Raw genomic sequence first — 8,302 nt, 5'->3', positions numbered from 1 at the left:
ACGGGTTTTAAGATATTTATTATGTATATAACCCATAAGAAATGTAAAATTAGTACTTCTGCTGTCACAACATCTGGAATTTGTCAATGTGCATTAGATGTATGCAGGAAGATTTAAATGTAGTTGTTAAATATGTTTTAATAATGGAATAAAAATGTATGGGAAAAAACTAAAGCTATTATATTTAGAAACACAAGAGTTGTAATCAATGTTAATATTCGTAGAGAACTCTTATTATATTGTTATAAAATCGAATGTTCAATAGGTGACAACCAATGTGTATGCCAAAAACTTGTTTTTAATAACAGTCTGAAACATCTTGGTTTAAATTTGGACTTTAATATGAAATTTAGTAAAAATATTGATGCCCTCACTAATAAGCTAAGATATATTTTATTTATATTCTGAAATACATTCAGATTTCTCAGTTTCAACATTGAAGAATTTTTACGTTTCTTTGGTGCAAAGTTACTTTTATTATGGAATCAATTTGTACTATTTAGCTCCTAAATGCATAATAAGCCCTTTAAAAAATTATTATAAGTATACAAAAAACTTTGTTTTATGATATGGAAATGGAAATGCTAGGCATAATGTCATTTAATCTTTAAGTTAATTTACTGATTTAAGGAGACATGGCAGAGGATGAATTTAGAATTTTGCTAATGTAGATTATAATTTAAGACATAAACTTTTTGGTTCAATGTCATGAAAATAACTATGGCAAATTAATACCCGAATTTACAATACCAAACCTAATAAATTCATTACTGAGAGAACTAACTACGAGTACAACACCTTCAGAACAAAAATAATATAGAAAAATTGTTGAAAAACTATTTTAATTCTCCATAGATAAAGTTTTCATTTTAATTACAATTTTTTTACTAGTAAAAAGAAAGTATTCAACAATCCCGTAAATTTAGAGTAACGCCCTCACAATGTAACATTAGTCAGCGCTCATACAAACTAGTGCCTTAACTCTACCACCCGCTCTGAGGAACTGAGCTACTTCTCTTTTTCTGTTCATTTCACAATGAAAATATTCAAGAAGAAACAATATACAAGACATACTAATATCTTCCGGTTCAGGTTTATGACCTATCATGTTAACTTCCCATTATTTTGAACATATCATTACAGTAAAACAACCCAGCACTGATAACCCCATAGGCAACTTTCTCTTTCAAAGTACAGGCAAGCAAAGGTCACTCTCTATAGTTCTGAGAAACGAATTTCCATTCTATTAAATATAAAATGTTCAATTATATTTTAAATAATTTTATAGTTTTTTTTAAGTATTAATCTACAACTCCAATTTTTTTTTAAATTTTCAAACAAAAATAATTTCTGTATTTTTTATTGTAAGAAGGAATATGTTTAATTTTTATAAATTCATATTATAATAATTACAACTTGTTTATTATTACAAGAATTATTTATTGCTGAATTAATGTAATTAATACGCAAAAAACATTATGTAAAACAATATGCATGTAAAGTATGTTTAATATATAATCAAAAAACATGTTTTAATCAAATTTTCTCTCCCTTGATCATCAATGCTAGAGGGTTAGATATAGTTATATGTATACTGCAATGTATTCAATGCTTTTCTGAAAATAAAAGAATTTTGAATTTGAATTTCTATTGTAGTATGATGACTTTTACACCTTTTAACATGGGATTTTCTTAAAATTGTTATTAAAACTAAAAACAAATCTTTTTAATGTTTCTAAAATTTTTTATTTTTATTATTATATAAACTGTAACCATGATATTATACAAGTTTAAAATTCCATGTGTCTAAGTGTGTATTGCTTCATAATAAACAACGTCTGAAATTTTTTTAAGAATGTTACTGTATATCAAATAGATCCTGAAAAAAATGACGATATTTAGTTCTATATTTAATCTAGCAACTTAATTATACTATCTAATGTATAATCTAGATGTGCCTTTTTGTTGATTTAAAATACATCCGACTATAAACTGTGCCGATGCTAATATTATGACAGTATACTTGTTTATTTAAAAACTAAACTAAACACTATTTTGCTCAGGTAGTTATTCTAAAGTCTGTTATACATGTTTACTGTATGTATATTAGTTAATGCTATTAAGATATACAGCGTGATCAACTCAAGGTAGTCTCCACTGGGGCATCAGAAATTTTGAGAAACTTTTAAACCGTAAAACATGTTGTAACCAAAGGTTTTAACATTTGGAAAGAAAAAGGAAACTCAGAGAGCGCAATAATTTTTCAATAAATGACAGAAATCTGTTCAAATTTCACAAATCTATATATATAAAAGAAAGTCGTGTTAGTTACACTATTTTATAACTCAAGAACCGGCTGAAACCGGATTGGAGCTGAAAATTGGGAGGGAGGTAGTTAACAACTGGGAAAAGGACATAGGATACTTTTTATCCCGTTTCCGATTCAGGATTCCGCCCCACTGGTCTCTAAAAGTTACAGAAATACCCGTAAGAAATGCATTGCAGCAAACATATGTTATTAAGTGAAAGAGAGCCTTTTCAAATAATCAGCTGTTCTTTGTAAACATATATAATGCGAGAAAAGAAATATATGTTTTTTATATCATTTAATTACTATTTTTAAATTTCTTTACACCTATAGTTTTGAAAGTATAGAGTAAAAACACTGTATCTTGAAAAAAAATTGCCTGAATTTCAAAATGTAAACAAACAACTGTAAATTTGATTGACACTTTGACAGCTGCCTGTTGTCATTTTTTCTGGGTTTACTCAGTCAAACAAAATGAAATCATGGCTACTGACATATAGATTGTCCTTTCCAGTTTTGCTTCATAATCAGTCAATCATGAAGTGATTTTTTTTACCTTTGCAATAATCTGTTGGTTTTTAAAAAAGACAAACAACTTATTACTTTCGATTGCTTTCGGTTCGGATAACTTTTTTTCGCCCACGAAAATTAAACGATTTGCGAGTGTTTGTGAACATTGAGAGGAATTATTATAAAGATGCCGCGACCCAGAAGATCAAATCTGTCTCAGCAAAGCCGTAATGCAAGAAGGCTTCGTAACGTTGTGAACAATTCTACTGAAGAAGAACGTGAAATCGGGACGACAAGAGCGTCGTGTTGGTATGGCCCGACTTTCGTGCTTCTCAATCTCAAGAGCAAAGAGAGGAAGCCCGTGAAACAGCTCGCTTGGCTATGCGAAATCGGCGAGCTAATCGTACTGATCAACAACTAGATCAAGTTCAAACACGTCAAGAAGGAATATATCAGCTGTTGATTTGAATAGAGCATCATTTAGTTATGATTGCACTTATGATTACAGTTCGCATGTATCTGTACTTATTAGTCCAATGGATGTTGTTTGTGGGCATTGTAGTGCATTGAGGTTTGTTGGAGAGTCGCTTTGGATTGTGTTGTCTTAATGGCAAAGTAAAATTGCCAATACTTGATCTCCCCCTCTTGATCCATTGCAATCATTGCTTTCTGGAGAAACGCAAGAATCACGACATTTTTCATGGCATTTGCCATGACGATCAATAAATCACAAGGCCAATCTTTGAGCGTTTGTGGACTAAATTAAGAAAATCCATGTTTTTCTCATGGACAACTATATGTGGCATGTTCACATACGTGTCGGCAAACCATCTGCTTTATTCATTCTTGCACCTAATAAGAAGACAAAAATGTTGTATATCACAAGGTACTCGACTTAAGAAAGAGAATCAATATTAATAAATTAATGTATCTGTGGCTTTGCTGCTTATTGCGATTTAAAAATCATTTTAGAAAACTTACGAATTGTGTGTTTTATTTTGTTTTTCTATTTAAATTTCATATTAGTTGTGAAGAGAAAAAATCACATAGGACCTAATTTTGATTTATTTTTTACTTTGTCTTTTATTCTGCACATCTCAAGCACTAATGTGGATGCTGTGGACCCTTTAAGGCGGTACGAAGTTCGCCGGGTCAGCTAGTAACTGTTATAAAAAAATCCACTAACCTTTAATTTTTTTGTAGCAAACATTTTTGGAACGAGTAATATAGTAGGTCATTTTGAGTTATGTTGTATAAACATTACTGATTAAATACAATATTAATACACAATTCCGAATGTTTTTTGCGTTAATATTTTCAATTTGGCAATAGTCCTAAAATGCGTTTTAGTTGCGTTACGTATCAAAACTTGTTTTCTATAAACAAAGTTAAATAGGTTTGCAGCTGTTCAGACACTAAAACATGGTTATAACGTTGACAGTATTTAGGGATGGATAAAACAATTAGTGATTCAGTAAGAGACTACTTAACTGTAACTAATATGAAATCCAATTTAATTAACACATGTTAATGTATCACGTGGCAAGATATCTCATGATAAACACTTTAAGATAATCGATTGTTACTGTATTGAAAATTGGCGGCCAAGTTCACGGCGCACTACCAATCATATTGCCTTAATTTGCATATTGTGTTTGAGAGCTTTTACAATTACGTTAACTTTCCGAACGGTACAGTAATACAGATGAAGATATTTAGGGACTAGAACCTGACGTTTATTGACTGTGTTAGAAATTATGTTACCGTATTTTTGTAGAATAATGTGCCAATTATTAATGAGACATTCATTAAATCTAGATAAAAACTCATGACTCATTCCGCATTGTTGTTCCACGTTATGTTAGTCCCTAATGGAAGGCACTTAATACTCTGAAAAAGCGAAAACCCCATACCATGTCTGAGATATTGAGCTCGTTTTAGAAATCGCAAACTCTGCACTATATATTGCCCCCCTGCGTCTTTAAATATATTCTACGTGTACTCCAATTGAGGTACCATCTTAAAAATATAAATATATAAATTATATAGGATATATATATAATATATATATAGTATTTATTATGATTTATAGTACTCTATCTCGACTATATAACGCTATTTTTGGGTAACCTAGATACTAAGATTTTGATCCCGATTTGCGCTTCAAAACCCCGCACACACAGCAGCATGTAAAATTGAGAGCAACTTCAAACCTCGAAACTACTTGCCCCAGTGATAATATTTCTTGGTATTACCAGAAAGTAAATTATAATTGAGTATAAAAGATATATATATGACAAGATAATTCCACTATAGTTGCTACTCTGTCACGGTTTATTAAAATGCTGTCGTACAAGAATCGTAATTATAAGTAAAGATTTTATTTAATCCTCAATTTGCCTGTGATTGCAAACTATGTTGGTAGTTTTCAAAAACGTTTGAAATTTTTTAGTTGCACTAGGAATAGAATTTCCATACAAAAGAATAACGAACTAACCAATTCGCGAGAGCGAAATTTCGCGTGCTGGTATAAAAATAGTTTAGGGAGGATTAGAGAACTTATAGCGTGACAATGTCTGAGGATTTAGCCTTTAGTGATATCTAAACATAACTGAGAATTTTGTAATACGAGCTAATAGATGCTGGAGCTTGTGTTTTTCGTTCTACGAGGGGAATCAATAGTTCAGTTAGTAATTGAAGTTCAAATCTATTGCAACATTGGTAGTGGCAGTTCTCGAATTTGCATCGAGTTAGTTCTGGTCACTCTATCAGAGTTGTTTGTTGACGATTCAAGACAGATTTAGTGAGAGTGGGAAAAAACAACGAGAGTCCAGAGACTATGAAATTTGATCTACTACTGACGCAGGTATTTCTTCTCTGGGAGGCCAGGACGCAATTCGGTAGTCGTTACCTACCTGAATTTTATTCTTCAGACCTAACGTGGTATGACATTCAATCTCCGTTTCCTTAAGGAAACACAAACTCTTGAGTACACTAAAATATGACACCAAGTGGTTAGTTTATTTTAATATTTTATAATAAAGTAATATACAAAGTATATTATAAAAATGAAGAAACTTATAAATAAAAACCTGTATTTTTCATAAATGCTGTTTGTAGATTTTCACTTTTTAATGTAGAAATACTTACAGGTACTGGGACGATCTTGTACATATAATATGGTAATGTCATATTTTTTATGCCTAAACACAATAATTCGCTAGTTAATTAATTTCACATATATTAAGTAAAAAAAATGATAATATAGATTCATAATAATTAATGAAAACAAAATAAATATGTGGTTTCGCAAAATAGTTAAATGGATAGTTTTTTCTTCTTAAATAACATATTATATCTTTATGGATATTGATAATACATGTTAGTTCCAAAATTTAATTATATGGATTACAATTTGGTTAGACATTGTCGAGGCTCACGGCTCATTGGGGCGATATATTGTTTACACTTGTTTATCTTTTGTCAACGTTCGTTCAACTCTGATAGGAACCCACTATCATGGCTTTGTAAACATCATTGTACAACATTTATAAAACTTGGGGGGGTGGGGGGGGGGGGGGGTGGGGGGGGGGGGGGGTGGGGGGGGGGGGGGGTGGGGGGGGGGGGGGGTGGGGGGGGGGGGGGGTGGGGGGGGGGGGTGAATTAATTTATACTACCACTTATGGAATATTATTAAATCTAATGCTCCTGCATAAAAAATGTAAAATATAGTGAAATACTTTTAGTAAATAAAGATATTTTGAACAATGTTTTGTTTGCATGGGGCATGATTTACTCCAAAAGCCATTAGAAGAAACACCTTTGAAAATTGTAAACGCGATCCAAAACTTTCCAATGCAATTTCAAAGTATAGGTTATTTATTGTAACAACAAGAATTTAGTATAAAAATAGCAAATTGTTGTCTAATTTTCGTATATTTAAAAACATATATTTAGGTCAATTATAACAGTATCCAGAAAAGTATTAATTATGCAATTTTAATTACAATTATAAATGTATGATATATGTTTGTATGAACAGACATTTTGCGTGTTTATCACTATATAAATACTACTTAGCTCACGCAATTAGACATACATAAACTATGCCCAACAGCTCTTGATCTGTGCTTCTGTTTGTGTGTGTATAGACAAGGTACATCAATCAACCCTAATCTCCCTATAATCACATACAATTACTATACATAGGATACAGGAGCTTAGTATCCTATAGACAATACTGATGTCATTCTTTCATTATTGATTGTTACAATATTGTTGATAATCTTGAAGATGGAGCTAATATTTGTTCAATTTGTAAATATCACTTATTATAAAATAAAAAGTATAATTATTGGTATTTGTTATTTAATATTAAGCGATATTTATAGATATAATTGACAATAATATTAGAAGTTGAATACTGTATTTAAGTTTGAAGTAATTTACAAAGATACTAATGGTTAGATCTCTGTATACTTCTTTATGTTAACTATCTTCAAATTAAGCAGAAAGAATATATACTATATGCCTGAATAGTTTGGACTGTAATTATAATTATTTGATAAGTCTTCAAGTTTTATGTAACGGACTTGATAATTGATTTATGAATAATACATTCTATGGATGTCTGTATATTTTGAAATATAGTGTAAAACATATAAACATTTATACTAACAAAAATAACTTCGTTCAACCGTGTGTTAATCTAAGGTAAATCAATGTAGGTGTATATATAGATCCCTCAAAGTGACTTCCTGGTCTGATACTTACTCTATGTCTTAATGGAATAAGGGAGGACCACCCTGGGGAGGCCCTATATAGTTAAAAAAAAGATTATTCGAAATCGATTCAGTAGTTCCAGCAAAATTATTAGACACACATAAAAACAAACGTAGAAACAGGTCGAATTGTATAAACTCCAGTGTGAACTAGTCTTAATGTTATCAGGCTTTTAAATGGCCACCATTTTGTTTGTGTAAATGATATTATTTTGAAACTTATATCTAAGATCTACACCAATAAGATCATTACACTTACAATGTTTCAACTTGATACCTTAAACCATTTTATAGCTACAAATTATTTAAAAAAACACACACAGACAGACAGAGAACTAAGCAAGATAGGAATATACATTACATGACGAAATGTTGTTTTAACCAGTAATATAATTTTGTAATATTTTGGTCCTTAATTACTGCTCCTTGGGCGCTCGAATTGCAATAGTACGCCAACTTTTATATGGGTTTTTTTAGAACAAAATGATTATAACTCAAATTTTGCTTCTTATGTTCTGCCTCAGATTTATAGACGAAATTTCTGCAGTCTGGCTCCATGGATTATAAAAATATCATCATTCCTTTGAGAGTTTTAATAAATTTTTATGTCTTAGCGTCAATTGGGACATTAGTCACAAAAAACCATAACTTTTTTAATGTTGTAGTTTTTTTAGAAAATTAAAAAAAAAAAATACATTTTAAG

The sequence above is a fragment of the Homalodisca vitripennis genome, chromosome 5 (assembly GCF_021130785.1).
Source record: "Homalodisca vitripennis isolate AUS2020 chromosome 5, UT_GWSS_2.1, whole genome shotgun sequence".
NCBI lineage: Eukaryota > Metazoa > Arthropoda > Insecta > Hemiptera > Cicadellidae > Homalodisca > Homalodisca vitripennis.
This window is presented reverse-complemented; position numbering follows the sequence as displayed.